The following is a 19,725-nucleotide window of genomic DNA, read 5'->3' on the forward strand; positions in this document are numbered from 1 at the left end:
CGAAATACTGATTTTCTTTTTCTTTTACAATGTGGTGTTCCACACTGTAATCTGCTTAAAAATTTTCTAAGGGGCGATCAAGAAGTTTCCGTTTGATGGCGTATATGAAACGTAGTGCGACTCCGATGCAGGTATAAACGCACCCACATGTAGCCAAGGGATTATTGTGCAAGTCCTGTCTTCCTGATGCGCGTTCGGTAAATGCGGGAATGTGAATTATGGGAACCTTATTACTAAACACGTCCAAAAAGGACCAACATGCTGTTATTCTTTTCTTGGCTGCCGAAGAACAAACACCGTTAGACATCAATCGGAGAATAAAGAGTGTATATGGGCCAGCATGTCCGTCGAAAACCACTGTTGTGGAATGGTGCGTCAAGTTCCATGGTGCTTGATGATAACGCACGTCCAAATACAGAAAGTGTCGTAATGCAGACGTTACGCAAACTTCAGTGGGAGACACTCGAGCACCCGCAGTATAGTCCTAAAGTAAATGTCGTGTGACTAGGGCTTCCCGTCGGGTAGACAGTTCACCGGGTGCAAGTCTTTCGATTTGACGCCACTTCAGCGCCTTACGCGTCGATGGGGAAGAAATGAAGATGATTGGGACAACACAACACCCAGTCCCTGAGTGGAGAAAATCTCTGACCCAACCGGGAATCGAACCCGGGCCCTCAGAATTGGAATTCTGTCGCGCTGACCACTCATCTACTGGGGGGCGAACGCCGTATAGTCCTGACCTCTCACCATGTGATTATCACGCCTTCGGTTCCTGAAAAAAAAGGCCTACTTGGGAGGTCGTAGACTTCTGTCTGACGAGGATGGGCAGCAGGCACTTTCGGACTTCTTCACACTGCAGGACACTATGTTTAACCGAAGTGATATCTTCAACCTGCTGCGTTGGCGGGATAGTTGCCTCGGTGTTCACGGTGGTTTTGCGTGATTGGCATGCCGATTCTGCAAAGCCTTCAAAGAGTGAGTTTTTGATCGCCCTTGACATACAGCATCCGCTACTGTATAAACTTTATTGAAATGTGATACTAGTTGTGGTCTATACGGACCATCTGCTGACATCTCGTAATTCTAAAAACAAAAGCGATAATGGCCTAAATACCGGAGTAAATTTTATAAAGAGTCTTAAAACCTGTTGAACAAAGTGAATATGTACTCACTGGACGTGAAGTCGTTTTACTTTCTTTATCATCTGATTTATTAAACAGTGTTACCTTGACCCTGACTTAAATAGGCAAACATTAGTATTTACATTATATGTCGCTGACATACTTTTATAACTGGGCACGTGGGTACTTCCGCTGAAACGGCGGAATATAGACCTTGTGTAAGACCTGTCCAAGTTACTCTTATTACACTCACATCGCAACTGTTGTAAAAATTTCGTAACTGCGCTGGTGAAAAGTATATTCCCCTTGTCTGTAGGCTTTTATTTAAAGATTTACTACGTAATTTCACCTACAGCGAGCTTAGCGACCGCTAGTAACGTGAAAAAATCTGTGTCCACCAAACAAGTGGCTACCAAAGACAGCTACAGTTGTCACATCCCAAACGTGAGAGTTGCTTGGGACTGGGCGACAGGGTTCGGGGAGGAAGGAAAGTAGTCCGTTGGCCTAAGTGAGATGGACTCTTGACACAACCGTGTCGTTAAAATACCCTTATTACAAAAGATAAGGAGTGGAATGCGTAATGAATCACGAATACAAAGTGTTTTTCAACTTCTGACTTTTTTCATAGAATACTCTCAACCTAGTATACATTTGCTCCGAGTTGTATCCACCAAAGACCAAATCATTGCACAGAGACGAGAGCTGTTTGTGCCATTTCTACTATCTCTCCACTTCCGCTAGGACCTGTATCTCATACCTGTCTTCTAGTCCTGTCAGCTCTCATTGTCGTTACTTTCTCTTCGGAATGTCTACATCCAAGTTTTAATCGAAGCCCCCTCCGCCTCCGCCAGTCCCTGACTTGGTGTAATTCTGGAAGACCCTCGCCATCTTATTGGCTCTAATTATGCACTGCTTTTCAGAAGCTGACTGGAGGGAGGGAGACGTCTGCCGTAAATTCATGTCTCGGATTTGCTATAAGCTCTTCATGACGACGTGTTCTCCTTCCAGAGACACTCTCCCTTATCCTTCTCTTACTCTCGCTCTCAAATGATATTTACGTGGTACAGTGTTATTTCTTATGCGCGGCTGGCGTCCACATGGCGCCGCCGGCCACAAACATTCCTTCTATGTGACTCGAAGCATCCGACATTTTATGTAAGCGCGTTGTCATACTCTGGTGCTGCTTGCCTGTCCCGTAATTTTCCTTTGTTATGCTCATGGAGCTTTCCCCTCATATTAACCCGTAAGAGTTGGTCGTCATTTCCGTGGATAAAAGATATCTCCACTGCCGATGGACGCTACTCTTCAGAGTAGCGTCAGTTAAAGCCTTTGTTCACCATTACAACATTTTTTGCAATAAGATTTTGGTTACACAGTTTGTCATTTCTTGTTTTTCAATAAACATAAATATTTTATCTTCTTTTAGATTAAACAAATAGATTTTAACTGATTTTCCTTTAAAATAACACGATTTACATTCTATTCAAATTACATTTACATTGTATTTTCCTCTGAAACTGTTACTTCTTAACTGGGATAAATATATTTTATACTTTACAATTATGTTTATCATCTGTTTAGAATGTGAACTGAGTTTTCGTGCTCATTTGGACTTTTTTCATACATTAATATTTCCTCAGGAATACCAGTAAGAGGTCTTAGTGCCACTGAATTTCCTGCAGCTTGATTTACGATAGTGGTTCTTACACATATTTCACCACAAAAGTTATTATCATCGAAGTAATATCGTATAGGTCGAAAACATTCCTTACAACATTTACATCATCTGCAGCAATAGGTTAATACAACGAGTAAAGTTAATATTATGATAACAAATGTAGTGAACAGTATGTCACTTATGTTTCATCCTTCCCTGCTGTTCACTAATCATACGATGTAAATCATTTGGACGCTTTCCAGCAACCTTTAATGCATGTACTTGTGTGTCCACATGATGTAATGGTAACTCTAAGTGGAGCAAAGAACTGTTTGTGTTTTCCTTATTCACTATGCAACAGTCAACTTCCAACTTTATTTGTGGTATTACACACTTTTTATTTGTATTGGTGCGTACTATTCGGTTTGTCTGTATGAAGGCTCTTGTACTATATCCCGTACATATATGGTAGAAACTTATTTTTCCAACTCCTCTTAGCGCTACATCCTTTTGGGCTTGCTTCCCACACAATATCGTCAGACTTTCCTTCTTAGGAACTATGTACAACTATTCACTGTTGTTTAAAGGTGTCCATACACTTCGCTGCACTAATATTTTCACAGTCATCTGTCATTATATTTGTTGGCTGAAGCAACCTTGCCTCACACTCTTCCTAGTCGAAAGCAGGCAAGAGAACAAATATGTGTATACAAATTCTCCTGTTCCTGTTTAGATTCTTACAATCTATTGCTCTATCAATTATTTCGCGTAATGCCTTTTAGATTGTCTAGGAGTAGAGACTCCTTTCCTGGCCGAAGAAAAATATTCTTCCCTTTTGACCGAGGGAGTCCTTGTGGTAAAGTGAACATTCTGTGTAAGGAAAACATGTTATTATCTACTAAGGTAACATTTATCACATATTGTAGTATGCTTCTCGCTATAAACACATCTACGTCGATTAACATCAATTAGGAGGTATCCTGATAATCGGCCAGAGGGACAAGAAACCTTAACCTTTCAGATCATCTCTCATTAGACTGAAGAATTTCACAATTTGTATCGGGTTTATGATGTGAGGCTGCAATATAACTCTCTGTGCAATAAGTATAGCATTTATCGTTTGTTCATACTCTGAGTCTGTATCCCCGACTGCATCTGCTTGTTTCAGTAATTGTTCACACATGGTTGCAAACGTTGCAACTCTTTTAAGTCATATGTCAGCCTCCTTAACATAAGACTTAATGAATCTTTCTAGCCTTCTGAAAACGTTCAATTATAGCATCTAAATTTACATTATTTTACAATTACCGAGCGAGATGGCATAGTGGTTAGCACACTGGACTCTCTTCTGGAGGATGACGGTTCAAACACGCGTCCGGCCGTTCAGATTTAGATTTTCCATGATTTCCCTAAATCGCTTCAGCCGAATGCTGGGATGGTTCCTTTGGAAGGGCAGGGTTTACTTCCTTACCCATCCTTCCCTAACCCGTTGGGACTGATGACCTCGTTGTTTGGTCCCCTCCCCCCCCCCCCCCCCCCAAATCAACGAACCAACCTATGTTACAATTTTCCATATTGCGCTGTATATTTCTACTTCTCATAAATCGTGTTAGTGAAGATTTATCTATTTTTGAAACTTCTTAATCCGTTGGCAATGATTTAGCTCTTGCTGTGCTCGCTAGTAGTTGTAGCAGTAGTAATAGCAGTAGCATTCTTCCTGTCTGCGTCAAACCAGATGTTAGAAATGCTGTTTTAATCTGTTTGCATGCACCTCTGATGCTTTATTCCCTCTTAATTATGATTACATTCGACGTGTCTATTCCGAATACTGCACATGGCCCTCGCCACTGTGAATCTAGCTTCCTAGATCTTCCACATTTTACTGTTTCATCGTACAGCACCACTTTGTCGCCTTCCTTGAACTTTTTTGACTTTTGTCCTTTGTCAGATTGTTTCTTCTTGGCTTTTTGTTTTGTAATATTGATTGTCTTAATATATTATATCTCTTTCATTCTCATTTTGTCTGTTCGTATATGACTCATGGTTATAACTTACCTTTCCAGATTCTCATTGCAATTTCTTGGAATGTTTACTTTTGTGCCATACATCAGTTCAAATGCGTGTAGCCTGTACTACTGTGTGGTGTGTTGAATACGAAAACTGCATATGGTAGCCACTTAGTCAGTTAGTAGTACCGACGGAACTCCGAGTCTTAAAACTATGTGTTATACAAAAGCTTCTGCTACTGTCTCAGCGTCTTGATATTCTATAGGCACACTTAAAGTAAACTTACTTAAGTTTCCTTGGAATGCCAACTTTCTCTTACCTGTGCCTGACGCATTTAAAGGCCCTACAATATCTATCGAACACCTTTCGAATACACTTTCCGACGTGTCTGTTATTTCTAACGGCATTTTTGTGTTTGCCTGTGTAAGCATTCTATTTTGGCATGACGGACACTTACATACGTATTCCTCTATATCGCGTTTCATTCCCTCACATTGCTTATACTTCTTTACCCTTTCGAACGTTTTATACATGGCCTGGAGCACTTCTGCGTTTTCTGTAGTATCCATTTCTTCTCCTAATGAGGTAATTTCGCTTTCTGCTTGTGTGTCTACTGATGTGTCGTCATCATGTTCTATGTCAGCGCTGGCTTGGGTTTGTCGCGCGTTCACCTGATTAGCCTTATTCTTGCGTTCCAGCTGACCTTTGTCAATATGGATACTCTCACTGTGTCCTATCCTTCTAAGAGCGTCTGCATAGCTATTCAGTCTACCCGGCTCATAAATTACGTCGTAGTCATACTCCTAAATCGGCATTGCTTCACTGTAAATACTATAGCCAAAAATCCTGGTACTCGGTGACGAGTCAGCGTCGCTGCGTGCAGCTTGTGGCTGCTGTGGTACTATAATTTAATTTCGCCTTTCTTAATTATCTAGATGCGTACGCAATGGGCATATCTTCGCCAATTTATTTGTCTTGTCACAAGCCCTAGAGCTCAATTGCTCACGTGCGTTGTTATTACGAGCTGTTTTGTAAGATATGGATACTGAAGTAGCTGCAGATTAACCAGTTTCTTCTTTAGTTCCTCATAAGCATAATTTTTTCTTTCACACCGTTCGTATTTTACACCGTTCTTTAGCAGTTCGTGTAGAGTCTTCGTGATTTTGCTAAAATTTGCAATAAACCGGCGGTAGTACCCGATTAATCGTAAGAATCTTTTCCACCTCTACCATGTCCGCTGTCATCCCCGTATCCGTGATACAACAACCCAAGATAATCATTTATTTTCTTACAATCTCGCACTTATGTTCTTGCAGCTTAAAGTTGTGCTCTCGTAACCTATCAAAAGTTAAACGAAGTTTATGATTATGCTCCTGCAGCTTTCTTTCTTATCACTTTATATCGTCTACGTATGTGAAACGTTTAATACCTTGAAGATCTGCTAAAACTGTATTATTCATTAATCGTTGGAAACGTCCTGGGACTGTCTTCAACCCATTGGCATTCGTTTGTACTCGTTGATAGTTTGAGCTGAAAGCAGTCTTCTCTCTGTCCTTCTTGTCCGTCAATATTTGGTAATATCAGCTTGCAAGGTCAAGGGTCGTGAAGTACTTTGCCTGCCCTAATTGACCCGAGATATGGGATGTATTTGGTAGCGGAAATGCATCGCCTACAGTACTGTCATTCAATTATCTGTAGTCCACTACGATTTTCCACTTATGTTTACCACTGACGCCTCTTTTCCTTGGAACAGAAAATAAAGGTGTATTCCAGGCACTATTGCTTTCGACAGCTATATCGTAGTTCAACATCTGTTCTCTCTGCTCTTTAAAAACCTCTTCCTTTGCCTCGGGTATTCTGTATAGTCTAGCGTTTATCACTTTCCCTGCATGTACCGGTGTTGTGGTTCTATGCATCGCTGTGGAGGTATGTGACAGTACGTCACCAGGAAGATGAAGTACATCTACACTACATACTCTGTGCAAACGTCTACTGATGCACTCTTTTCTTTGGTGTTTAAATTATCCATTCTCAATTGCTTTAGCAAAATGCTACACGATTTCCTGTTTTTCCTATGGCTTCCTCACTGCTTCTTACCTCGAAACCTTTGAGAGTTGTGCTAGTTCTTCTGTCACTAATTTCACGTTTTTTAATTCTACTTTGTCTTCTGATAAATGTATTGCACTTACTATGTACCTACCATTTCGCACTTTCACTAGCGATACTGGAACGTACACTCCTGTTGACATTTATTGTTGCGAGATAATTTCTTCATTTCCCCTTCTCGAGGCACCTGCCGTCCGTTTTCAACAACAGTATCTTTTCCTCCCGTTGTTCTATATCTTCTTCGGATTCCTGATCGGTCTGGAACTCATGTCCGTTCGTTTCCTTTTCCACTGTTAAGGGTGTGTCTTTCCCTTGTAAACTAAAGACTTTTCCCTTATAATCTAATTCAACTTTATGCTGTGTTAGAAAATCCGTACCGATCAACCCGTCATAGGGGATATCTAACCCTGGCGGATATACATGAAACGTGTGTACCACGTCTCCAACGCCTGTCATAGTTAGATACATTTCCACCACTCCTAATGTACGTACTGCTTCGCTGGTAACACTCTCAATCGAAGCCTTTCCACTTCATTTATACTGACTGTGCACTCTACAGGAATACTACTTCTATCTACTAACAGCTACAGTTTCTTCCTTAATTCTTCACAGTATAGCATTGACTCATCATTTTCTGTGGCACAGTGTACTAACATAATTGTGGGCATTGTTTACCGTGACAATGCCTTTCTGTACATCTTTGTCGCCCTTCAGTTTCATTGAACTAATTTTCCTATCTTGCTTAACACTGGAACTCTGTTTTTTTCTCAGTGCATGCCAAAGTCCTTCATGACAGTCTTTACCGTAGTGCTCTGGTCGTTTATATTTCAAACAAGTCGCGTCTTGTATCCTGGTGCACGGTACACCGCATTTGCTTGGCAGATTACTCTGCGGACACCTCCACTCACGCATGAATGCAGTCCGTTTACTTCTCTGTAATTCCCCTGTAACGTGCTGGGGTCTATTTCTATCACTTTCCTTGCCCATCCCATATTTTTTGAACTTGTGACCCCTGGTTTGTCACAATCATAGCAGAAATTTGTGAATTGTTTTGCCTGCACAATGCGAACCCTTCCTTCCGCTTTATTTTTTCTACACTTACTTGCTGTATGCCCTCGTATTCCACTGATATCAGTGTTTCGTGTACACACACACTCCTTGTTCGCAAAGCTGTTCCTCGTTCTTTCATTGACGATAGAGCACTTTCTTCCTGTAATGCTAATTCTACTACTGCAGCTAATCCAGTTTCGTCATCTTGACTGCTGGCTATTGTTTGTATTCGATCATTCCTTAGCTCTTTTATATGGTGTACTCGCAATGTTGATAGTCTGAGCTGAACGCAGTCTTCTCTCTGACCGGACGGGCAGTTCATAATTTTGTGGGAAAAAAGAAATGACACGAGGGAGATCTGAACACGAATCTCCCACTTTTTTTCTCTGCTTTTGACTCTAGTTATGGCTTCCCTAAAATCTCTATGCATTTGGTCAGTCCTACTGGCCCACGTAGAGATTGGTTCCCCATGGCCTTGCCTTTCCTGAAATATCCTACATCCATAGTAATCTCTGCTTAATCGCTTAGTTCTCTTGTAAAATATGTTTCATCTCTTCCCATATGCCCGTCCTCTCGCTGACGTGCAGTCTCCACCTTGCCATCCCCTCAATTTTTGCTTTAAGAAATGAAAACAAGATTAAAGGTTCCTCTGGATTCACTAATTCAAATGCTGACTCGATATGTTCAGTGAATTCACTCAGTGTCCCTCTTGTTGCTCTGAGATTTCCCTAGAATACACAGCGCTTCCTTAGCACTTAATTTACCGTTTACTACAGAGTGAGGTGGCGCAGTGTTTAGCACACTGCAGGCTAATAGGATGGTTCCCTTGAAAGGTCACGGCCGCTTCCTTCCCTAATCCGATGGGACTAATGATCTTGCTGTCTGGTCGCCTCCCCTGAATCAATGAACCAACCAACCAACCGCTTACTGGTGAGTTATCTTCGCTAGGGGGCCCATTTTGAATGACTTACAACTAGCAGTTTTAAAATTATAATATAATTGTTACAAGTTGCTTGAATACGCACCGATTTATTCTGGTACTCTGACAAGTCAGCAGCACTGCGTCCAGTTTGTGGCTGCTATTCACAAGGAAAGCTCCCCATCGCACCTCCATCAGATTTAGTGGCTAAATGTCCCAGCGATTCCGAACTGCACGTTGACCCTCATCTGGACTTGCAGCAATATAGAACCATGCCATACTGCATTTCACGTCTTCGGGAGTCGTTGCTGTTTCCTTGCAGGTCTTTTGTTACAATTTTCCACAGAGATAAATCTCTAGAGGTGTCAAGTCGGTAAGCGTGCAGACCTTTTTGTATTTCCTGAACGAACGATCCACCTAACTCCATATGTTATGTTAAGAAGATTTTTAATTACCTGAGCAGCATGGGTTGCACATCAACCATCTTGGTAGCGCAAGTCTTCCAAGAACTGCTGAGACGTAGGCTATCTGATCAAAAATACCCAGACACCTATTAGTGTACTTTAATATGGGTTGTGTCCATCCAATATGAAGGTTTGGGCTCTGCTGGGGACACTTTAAATGACGTGTCTGAATGTCTGTAGAAGAATGGCAGCCCGTTATTCCTCAAGAGAATAAACCAGAGATGTGGGTGATGTTGGACGCTTCTGTCTCTGATGAATTCGACGTCGTAACCCATCTCAAAGGTGGTCCATTACGTTCACGTTGGGACTCTGGGTAGGTCAGTCCATTACAGCAAAGTTATTGCCTACAACCACTGCCTCACAGATGCTGCTTTATGCCAGTGCATAACCATGATGATACTAACAGTCATCGCCTCCGGTCTAGTCCTCTTCTGTACGCTGCAGAAAAACTATAAAACGTATTAACCCCTTCCACTTTTAGCGTTTTCACAGCAACGGGATCGTGGAAAACATCTCCATACCGTAAAACCACCTCCTCCATATTTCACTGTTGGCACTGCGCACGATGGCAGGTAACGTTCCCCAGGCATTCATAAAACACAGAACCTTGCTGTGGTGTCACCGCCAGACACCACACTTGCTAGGTGGTAGCCTTTAAATCGGCCGCGGTCCGTTAGTATACGTCGGACCCGCGTGTCGCCACTATCAGTGATTGCAAACCGAGCGCCGCCACACGGCAGGTCTAGAGAGACTTCCTAGCACTCGCCCCAGTTGTACAGCCGACTTTGCTAGCGATGGTTCACTGACAAATTACGCTCTCATTTGCCGAGACGATAGTTAGCATAGCCTTCAGCTACGTCATTTGCTACGACCTAGCAAGGCGCCATTATCATTTGCTATTTATCTTGTGATGCATGTACCGTCAGCCCGATGTTCACCAATTATGGATTAAAGTTAAGTATTCCGGAAGCTACGTACCTTTTTTGCTAGTCTCAATTCCTTGTCATTTTCCAGACCTCACGCCAGCCTGCATGAGCTTAAACGCGTGCCTTTCGGCTATCTCATAGTGGCTTGGCTGTCTTGCCAAGTCACAACACTTGCATCGAATTGCCAGAGGGTATACGGTGATTCATCACTACAAATCACTTGTTTCCAGCTCTTTACAGCAGCTCATGTGTCGCTCAAGTGTCGCTTGAGGATCCTGTCTGACCTTGACAGCTCTCAAATTGCTTCTGATAATGATGAGAGGCGTCCGACATACGTACGTGATAGCAGCGCAAAACGTAACTGACCCGCCTCCCTGTTGAACCTTGGCCGCATGCCTGTGACGTACTTTGCCCCATTGATACATTTCTGCGACGATAAACGGGAGTAGGAAAAATCTTGCACTCGTCGGTGGAGAGAACCCAGCGTCGTTAATCCGGGATCCATTCCAGGTGTTCCCTTCCCATTTTCTTCGAGTACTACAGTTCTGTGTGGTTTATACTGTTATTTCTAACGGGTCGAGTGGAACGGTTGCATACTGTCTGGATCAACGTCGTCCATACTCTCGCCTCCGAAATGCGACACGCTGTTCTGTTGCGTTATCCCATGAGCCATAATTCAGAGGCAGGAGTCATCTGCTACAGATGCTGACCGCGGTTGACCACTATTAGGCAGATCATCAGCTATTTGTGTCTCACGGTAGCGGCTGGATGTTTGAATGACTTCGCTCTTTGTTGTATACCAATTCGGCAGGCAACTACCCGTGCCGGCCGCCCTTCTTGCAGTTGTCTGATACAGCGTTCACCGATTAAGGCTGGATCGACTCTCTGAGGCGTGGTCATAAAATGAACTGTGTTCACAAAGCGCATTATCCTGCCCACTACCTGAGGTATACTGTCCCTTTTTCATCTACATCTACACTTCGCAAGTCCGTAAGCCATCTTATTGTGTGTTGCGGAGGGTATTTTGTGTACCACTGCTACTTTCACTTTTCCTGTACCGCTAGCGAATAGTCCATGGGAGAAATTATTGTTGGTAAATCTCCAGGTTAGCTTGAAAAACTCTAATTTTACCTTCATGTTCTTTCCGCGAGATATAGATAGATGGAACCAATATATTGGTCGACACTTATACAAACGTGCGCTCTCTGAATTTTAACAACAAATTACACTCTGATGCTAAACGCCTCTCTTTTAGCACCTGCCACTAGAGCTGACTGAGCACTTCCGTGATGCTTTCCCGCTTGCTAAACGAGCCTGTAACAAAATGTACTGCTCTTCTTCGAATTTTCTCTTTCGTCTGTCAGTCGTATCTGGTCCAGGTCCCAGACTAACGAACAATATTCAGGTATTATTTGAAGGAAGGTTTGGCAAGCTACCTCCTTTGGGTGTGCACTACACTTACTAAGGATTCTTCCAGTGAATCTCAATCTGGCATCTGCCTTACTTGAGATTAGTTTTACACAGTCGTTTCATTTTAAATTTCTCCGTCCCCATGTTGTTGAAGTTGTTGTGGCCTTCAGTCTGAACACTGATTTGATGAGGCTCTCCATGCTATTCTATCCTGTGCAAGTCTCTTCATCCCCGAATCGCTACTACGACTTACATCCTTCTGAATCTGCTTACTGTGTTCACCTCTTGGTCTGCCTCTACGATTTTTACCCCCCACACTTCCCTCCAGTACGAAGTTGGTAATCTCTTTGTTAGTTAAGGAGCACTGCGCTCTCATTTAAACATATGGCCGAAACAGTCGACCTTCAGCAATTGTGAAATGAACCCTGTCGTCCAGAACCGGGTGCCACAATGGGTGCAGATTCACCTTGAGATGGGGAAACTCACAGGTGTCTATTGTCTATTGAGGACTATGCGCTGTACTGTACGAGTGAGACAGATGAGAACCTACATCATAGGGAAACCCAGTAGAAGCCGTTTGTGGCCAAGGAGACTTTTTTTTTTTTTTTTTTTTTTTGGTCATCAGCGTACTGACTGGTTTGATGCGGCCCGCCACGAATTCCTTTCCTGTGCTAACCTCTTCATCTCAGACTAGCACTTGCAGCCTACGTCCTCAATTATTTGCTTGACGTATTCCAATCTCTGTCTCCCTCTACAGTGTTTGCCCTCTACGGCTCCCTCTAGTACCATGGAAGTCATTCCCTCATGTCTTAGCAGATGTCCTATCATCCTGTCCCTTCTCCTTATCAGTGTTTTCCACATATTCCTTTCTTCTCCGATTCTGCGTAGAACCTCCTCATTCCTTACCTTATCAGTCTACCTAATTTTCAACATTCGTCTATAGCACCACATCTCAAATGCTTCGATTCTCTTCTGTTCCGGTTTTCCCAGTCCATGTTTCACTACCATACAATGCTGTACTCCAGACGTACACCCTCAGAAATTTCTTCCTCAAATTAAGGCCGGTATTTGATATTAGTAGACTTCTCTTGGGCAGAAATGCATTTTTTGCCATAGCGAGTCTGCTTTTGATGTCCTCCTTGCTCCGTCCGTCATTGGTTATTTTACTGCCTAGGTAGCAGAATTCCTTAACTTCATTGACTTCGTGACCATCAATCCTGATGTTAAGTTTCTCGCTGTTCTCATTTCTACTACTTCTCATTACCTTCGTCTTTCTCCGATTTACTCTCAAACCATACTGTGTACTCATTAGACTGTTCATTCCGTTCAGCAGATCATTTAATTCTTCTTCACTTTCACTCAGGATAGCAATGTCATCAGCGAATCGTATCATTGATATCCTCTCACCTTGTATTTTAATTCCACTCCTGAACCTTTCTTTTATTTCCATCATTTCTTCCTCGATGTACAGATTGAAGAGTAGGGGAGAAAGATACAGCCTTGTCTTACACCCTTCTTAATACGAGCACTTCGTTCTTGATCGTCCACTCTTATTATTCCCTCTTGGTTGTTGTACATATTGTATATGACCCGTCTCTCCCTATAGCTTACCCCTACTTGTTTCAGAATCTCGAACAGCTTGCACCATTTTATATTGTCGAACGCTTTTTCCGGGTCGACAAATCCTATGAAAGTTTCTTGATTTTTCTGTAGCCTTGCTTCCATTATTAGCCGTAACGTCAGAATTGCCTCTCTCGTCCCTTTACTTTTCCTAAAACCAAACTGATCGTCACCTACCGCATTCTCAATTTTTTTTTCTATTCTTCTGTATATTATTCTTGTAAGCAGCTTCGATGCATGAGCTGTTAAGCTGATTGTGCGATAATTCTCGCACTTGTCAGCTCTTGCCGTCTTCGGAATTGTGTGGATGATGCTTTTCCGAAAGTCAGATGGTATATCGCCAGACTCATATATTCTACACACCAACGTGAATAGTCGTTTTGTTGCCACTTCCCCCAATGATTTTAGAAATTCTGATGGAATGTTATCTATCCCTTCTGCCTTATTTGACCGTAAGTCCTCCAAAGCTCTTTTAAATTCCGATTCTAATACTGGATCCCCTATCTCTTCTAAATCGACTCCTGTTTCTTCTTCTATCACATCAGACAAATCTTCACCCTCATAGAGGCTTTCAGTGCATTCTTTCCACCTATCTGCTCTCTCCTCTGCATTTAACAGTGGAATTCCCGTTTCACTCTTAATGTTACCACCGTTGTTTTTAATGTCACCAAAGATTGTTTTGTCTTTCCTGTATGCTGAGTCTGTCCTTCCGACAATCATATCTTTTTCGATGTCTTCACATTTTCCTGCAGCCATTTCGTCTTAGCTTCTCTGCACTTCCTATTTATCTCATTCGTCAGCGACTTGTATTTCTGTATTCCTGATTTTCCCGGAACATATTTGTACTTCCTCCTTTCATCAATCAACTGAAGTATTTCTTCTGTTACCCATGGTTTCTTCGCAGCTACCTTCTTTGTACCTATGTTTTCCTTCCCAACTTATGTGATGGCCCTTTTTAAAGATGTCCATTCCTCTTCAACTGTACTGACTACTGCGCTATTCCTTATTGCTGTATCTATAGCGTTAGAGAACTTCAAACGTATCTCGTCATTCCTTAGTACTTCCGTATCCCACTTCTTTGCGTATTGATTCTTCCTGACTAATGTCTTGAACTTCAGCCTACTCTTCATCACTACAATATTGTGATCTGAGTCTATATCTGCTCCTGGGTACGCCTTACTATCCAGTATCTGATTTCGGAATCTCTGTCTGACCATGGTGTAATCTAATTGAAATCTTCCCGTATCTCCCGGCCTTTTCCAAGTATACCTCCTCCTCTTGTGATTCTTGAACAGAGTATTCGCTATTACTAGCTGAAACTTGTTACAGAACTCAATTAGTCTTTCTCCTCTTTCATTCCTTGTCCCAAGCCCATATTCTCCTGTAACCTTTTCTTCTACTCCTTCCCCTACAACTGCATTCCAGTCGCCCATGACTATTAGATTTTCGTCCCCCTTTACATACTGCATTACCCTTTCAATATCCTCATACTCTTTCTCTATCTGTTCATCTTCAGCTTTCGACGTCGGCATGTATACCTGAACTATTGTTGTCGGTGTTGGTCTGCTGTCGATTCTGATTAAAAAAACCCGGTCACTGAACTGTTCACAGTAACACACCCTCTGCCCTACCTTCCTATTCATAATGAATCCTACACCTGTTACACCATTTTCTGCTGCTGTTGATATTACCCAGTACTCATCTGACCAGAAATCCTTGTCTTCCTTCCACTTCACTTCACTGACCCCTACTATATCTAGATTGAGCCTTTGCATTTCCCTTTTCAGATTTTCTAGTTTCCCTACCACGTTGAAGCTTCTGACATTCCACGCCCCAACTCGTAGAACGTTATCCTTTCGTAGATTATTCAATCTTTTTCTCATGGTAACCTCCCCCTTGGCAGTCCCCTCCCGGAGAACTGAATGAGGGACTATTCCGGAATCTTTTGCCAATGGAGAGATCATCATGATACTTCTTCAATTACAGGCCACATGTCCTGTGGATACATGTTACGTGTCTTTAATGCAGACTACAGAGAGGTAAGGTCGATAGGGACCTGCTCGACCCTTTTGCCTTACTCTTTTTAAATGCTTTCGTGTCTTAAATGGGCTAGATGGGCTACAGGTAGCCCTTTGGAATTCATGAGTGATTTCTTCAGCTGATTTCATGCGGTGTTTTGCAACCACCCTCAGCAATGCTCGATGATCCCTGTCCGTCAGTACATAAAGTCTGCCTGGCCTTGCTTTATCTGTGGTAGCTCCTTCGCGTTTCCACTTTTCAAATCACCAACAGTCGACATGGGAACTTTTGGAATGTTTCAAATGTCCCTGATGGATTTATTACTCAGGTGACATCCAGTGACTTGGTCACTTTCGAAGTCACTGAGTTCTACTGGCGGACCAATTGTGTTGTTGCTGCTTCTCTATTTACAAAATAATACTCACCATCTCCTTTTATACTCGTGAGTCCGCCTCTCGTGACATCTAGTGGTCAATTTCACATTACATTGGGGTGTCATTATATTTTAGATCAGGTAGTGTACCTGTTAGGTACCGTAGATACTAGACACTATTTGGAGTCCCATCAATGTTCATATATTTATTTGTTATTTCTTTTTAGTCTCTTATCTAGATACAAGAGGAGACCAAATGTTGCATATGAATTGGCATGAATATAGGACATAATATTTTAACCTAACCTCAAATTTGTTAGTATAACTAAGCGATATAGTGGGAGATCTACTTAAAGAATTTTGAAAATCATAATTTTAAAAGAAAAAAAAATTCTTCATATTAACTTTAGGCCATATGGCGTACAGATATACGTTCACGCGGAATCCAGGAAGCACATACTGTTGTTGTATTGTACTATGCTGAATTGCTAGATGGCAAATTTTGTAATTTATACTTCTGGACTACACTACTACACTACTATACGTGGTATCAGAACCAAGCTGGATACCTCATTTATCTGGGTAGCCAGTCCTTTAAACGCTGAGGCTCAACAACTCAGATCTTGAGGCTGTGCTGCTCTGCCACGCAAAGTATAGAGACTGAGAGATGGCTTTCGGGGTCTCAGGATATCTTCATGGTCCTCTCTGAGGCTCACCTCCTCATTGCTTCCGGAAGGTTGTTTTAGGTGACTGTTCTGCCGTGTTGCGTCTCGTTGTCATGATGTATGACCTGCTCTTGCTTGTCTCTCAGCTATGTAGTCTTGCAGTTCATAAGCTGATATTTTAGCTGTCAGCGAGTTCAGCTTCTGCCGCAGTTTCTCATTCCTTATTATGTTGTAGACCTTTAGATTACCAAAGACGTTTATGTCCTGGTTTGTAACATCTTGTCTAATGGCAAATTCCCAGACGATGTTGTCTGGGGTGACGATTGCTCCACATTCATAAGTGTCAGTGATGAACTGTTGTATTTTTAGTAAGTACCAAGGATATGGACCATGTCCCAACAGGTAGTTTATAGCTCCTTTGGTCGGAAGAAAATACGACATTCCAGATCTTTCTTTTATGTTGAGAAGAAACTAGTAAGGTCTTCGCCCTGTTTCGGCCCTGTCCCAGATTTCTTGCCATTCTCTATTAATGCAAGCCTTTATTTCCTTATTCTATGTGGCTCTTGTGCCCAGTGTCAGCTTCCCCCTTGCATATTCGCCCTTTCTGAGCCAATGTTGTGCAGCTCTCCTTCTTATGGCTAGGTCCAATATTAGCAAGGATACTATCACCAGCAGTGCCATAGTCGGCGTTGTTCTGTATACCCCTGTCAGGTGCAGGTGTACACATCCCTCTGCGCGCAGTAAAGCCTTTGTGGTCCTTACCTTTCTGGGGTCTATGGCCCAGACGCTCGACCCATACTCTACAACAGCGATTAACATTCCGTTGTGGTACGTTCTTATGGCACTTAGCGGCAAGTGAAAACTTCTTTGACCAGTTGTTGTTATGTTATTCAGGATTTTAATTCCTCCCTGGCAGACGATTTCTAATTGTGCAGGAAAGTTGTGGTTTTCGTCGATGTTAATTCCGATGCACCTATATACTTTTCTTTCCACAATTTGATCATTTATTGTGACTGTGAAGCTTCTCATTTTTGAAAATGTTCCTTTCAGAAGCTTATGTATTGTTTTCTGTGCTGCTATCGCTAGTTTTTCGGTGCACCAATTACTTAGTCTTTCAAGGACTACCCAACTATTTTCCTGTAATTAAGCCCCTGTGTTGGCAGATACTGTAACTAGCAGAACGTTTGCGTAGGCGATGCAGCCTCTAATGTTTGTTATGCTCTCATGCTGGTTCGGTAATGGCTCTGACAACACCACAGCTCTGGGCCACAAACAGAGCTCTGTGGATAGCATTTGGTGATATTTTACACAATTTTCTTCCCGCGACATTCTAGCTGCATCTGCCTGTCTCTGCAATAATCTCGTAGGCTGTTATAAAGACGGTTAGGACAGTCCATTTGTTTCAGTCTTTCAACTATCCCTGGCCGCTATAAATTATCAAATGCCCCATCTATATCAATCGTTATCCCTACAACATTCTTGTCGTCTGAGGTGTTCACAATATCATGGCGTGATTTATCGCATCCTCGGTGAATTTCTCTTTCTTAATACCTACTATCTATTTGTGGTTCGTTTGGTGGCGGTACAGAAGCTTCTCGTGTACTTTGGGTAGAGCATCTACCAAACAGATCGGACTGTATGATCTCGGTTCTGTTAGGTATTTGTCTTCCCCTGGTTTTAGTACAATATTTTTCGAGTTTTCCAGGTCCTGGACACCCAGCCCTGCCAAAGACATTCGTTTAATAACACTGTTATATATGAAACAATTTTGTCCACCAGCAAATGCAACAGTTCAGCCGTATTCTATCAAGCCCTAGTGCTTTCTGTTTCTTTAACTTTATTATTGCCAGTCTCGCTTCCACCTGGGCAAATGGAATTACAGCACTAACAATCGCATGCTGCTTAAGTAATAAAGATCGAAGATTCTGATGGTACTCTGTGTCTTCCATCGTCGTATCGTCTGGCAACAGAGTTCCAGTAAGTACTGCACTGATGTCTCCCATTCTGTCATCATCGTGCCATCCTATCGTCTCACAGTTGATAATGCAGTGGGTGATCGAACCTTCTTCGTTACAAGTTTATATGTAAAACCCCAGACATCAGTAACCATTTGGTCGTTGAAGTATGCCTCCCTAGTTTTATGCAATAATTGTCCATGTTGTTGTTTAACTGTTCAATAGAAACTCACTCAGCCTTATCTGATGTTCTGTTTCCCCTGAGGATCTCTGGTAGTGTCTTCTCGTCTCCTTTGTTGTGAGTCTAAGAGACTGTAGGGCAGGACTCGAAGGAATTTAAAGTCCTAACAAATGTCGGGATCGCTTTGTCTTGCGCCGTCTGCAATGCTCGCACTAATTCGGCTTTGACGTCAACATCAAATCGGCTTCCTTACGGCGGTTTTATCTTGAATTCTGTCTTTAAAAGTTCCCATTTCGCTTTTCGCAGATTGTATAGTCGCGCGGGCTGAATGTTAGCGTCTAAATCATTGCTGGGAAATAAATATGAAATAGTGAAATATATGATATAATGTTCACTTGGGGTATGTCCATCGCAGACCTTCCAGTTTGCAAAGTGGTCACTGACTTTCGAGTTCGCGAGGGTGATATCTATATTTGCTGCCGCATCTGCACGATTTTGGAAAGTTGGTGGATTGACAGGCCTATTCATGACATGAAGGCCAAGTTCTTGTACAGCGCCCTGAAGACAATCCTCTTTGTACCATTACTCCGCTATGTCCCAATGCTGATTTTGTATTTGTGTCCTTTATGAAAAATGTGTCTGTCGTGTTCACCGCGATTGCTGCCGTTTTTAATTGTTCAGTATGTGGTTGTATCTCCTGAATGTACTGCAGTTGTTGATTTGTTACATAAAGTTTTCCTAAGTCAGTCAATAAATCTATTGTCCCCACGTGTTCGTCACACAGTTGATGTATCTTTGTTACAGTTATATCTGTACCTGGCACCAAGGATCGACCTAATGTTACGATCTGAACTGTAACTAGCATGTAGGGTAATTACCTGTTGCTGGAATATGGCATCTGTATTCATGCGCATCGAATTTATATGGCCGATTTTAATCATATGTCTATGTTTCATTGCCGTTGGGAATGTTGATTGTATTTGACTGCTACGGTAAGCTATTGAGCACATAGCTATGGGGCCATTCTAACCTGTGATCATATACAATTCGGCCGTGAGTCATCACTAATTCCTTCTACAGATGGTATGGAGCCGAGCGACCGCTACGGTCGCAGGTTCGAATCCTGCCTCGGGCATGGATGTGTGTGATCTCCTTAGGTTAGTTAGGTTTAATAAGTTCTAAGTTCTAGGCGACTGATGACCTCAGAAGTTAAGTCGCATAGTGCTCAGAGCCATTTGAACCATTTGAACCT

At 42.4% G+C, this 19,725-nt stretch overlaps 1 long non-coding RNA gene across 1 annotated transcript in view; it reads left to right on the forward strand.

The window, feature by feature from the left end:
• LOC124723209 overlaps nt 1-19,725 on the forward strand; it is a 184,248-nt gene that overhangs the window by 143,616 nt on the left and 20,907 nt on the right. The window lies entirely within an intron of this gene.

The sequence above is a fragment of the Schistocerca piceifrons genome, chromosome X (assembly GCF_021461385.2).
Source record: "Schistocerca piceifrons isolate TAMUIC-IGC-003096 chromosome X, iqSchPice1.1, whole genome shotgun sequence".
NCBI classification, from domain to species: Eukaryota; Metazoa; Arthropoda; class Insecta; order Orthoptera; family Acrididae; genus Schistocerca; species Schistocerca piceifrons.